We start from the raw sequence: 988 nt of genomic DNA, 5'->3' as shown, positions 1-988 counted from the left end.
GATTCTGGGATTGAATGACTGTGACGAGCTTCAAACTCCTGAAGGCTGGGCGTGATGACAAATGCAAAAGAATTAAGGGATTCTATTCCAACCTGATTGAGAACCGACAGATGATTAGCCGTGCTGTGACAGAGCATAGGACCATTTTCACTGAGAGGATGGGATGTAGCCATCAACAAGGGTGATGCCTCCAGACGATTAGCCGTGCGAGTGACAGCCGCATAGGATCATTTTCCCGAGAGGATTGAAAGTAGCCACCGCTGATGGTGAAGCCCTACATACAACTTGCTATGGACAGGAATAAGAAGAATTGAAGGAAGAGCGAGTAGTGAAGCAGAGTTTCAAGAGGAACACAGCATCCCCATACGCCTATCTGAAATTTCCACTATTAATTTACATAAGTATTTCTATCCCTTTTATTTTCTTTTTATTATTAATTTTTGAACTCATCATAAACCAATTTAATCTGCCTAACTGAGATTTACAAGGTGACCATAGCTTGCTTCATACCAACAATCTCTGTGGGATCGACCCTTACTCACGTAAGGTATTATTTGGATGACCCAGTACACTTGCTGGTTAAGTTGAACGGAGTTATGATCACACCAGGGATCATTAAGATCCCAATTTATCACACCAAGATCTCTTTGGGGTATTTTTGATTTCATACAAATAAAAAGAGACCAACTTTGAGGATCAAAATTTCGTCCACCAAGTTTTTGGCGCCGTTGCCGGGGATTGTTCGAGTATGGACAACTGACGGTTCATCTTGTTGCTCAGATTAGGTAATTTTCTTTTCAAAAACTTTTTCAAAATTTTTCTTTTTTGTTTTTCCAAAAATATTTTCGAAAAAAAATTAATAAAAATCCAAAAAAATCATAAAATCATAAAAATAAAAAAATATTTGGTGTTTCTTGTTTGAGTCTTGAGTCAATTTTTAAGTTTGGTGTCAATTGCATGCCTTAAAAATTTTTCTTGCATTTTTCGA

Source organism: Arachis duranensis, chromosome 7 (assembly GCF_000817695.3).
Source record: "Arachis duranensis cultivar V14167 chromosome 7, aradu.V14167.gnm2.J7QH, whole genome shotgun sequence".
Classification (NCBI taxonomy): domain Eukaryota; kingdom Viridiplantae; phylum Streptophyta; class Magnoliopsida; order Fabales; family Fabaceae; genus Arachis; species Arachis duranensis.
The sequence above is the reverse complement of the archived record's forward strand: the minus strand, read 5'-3'. Positions refer to the sequence as shown.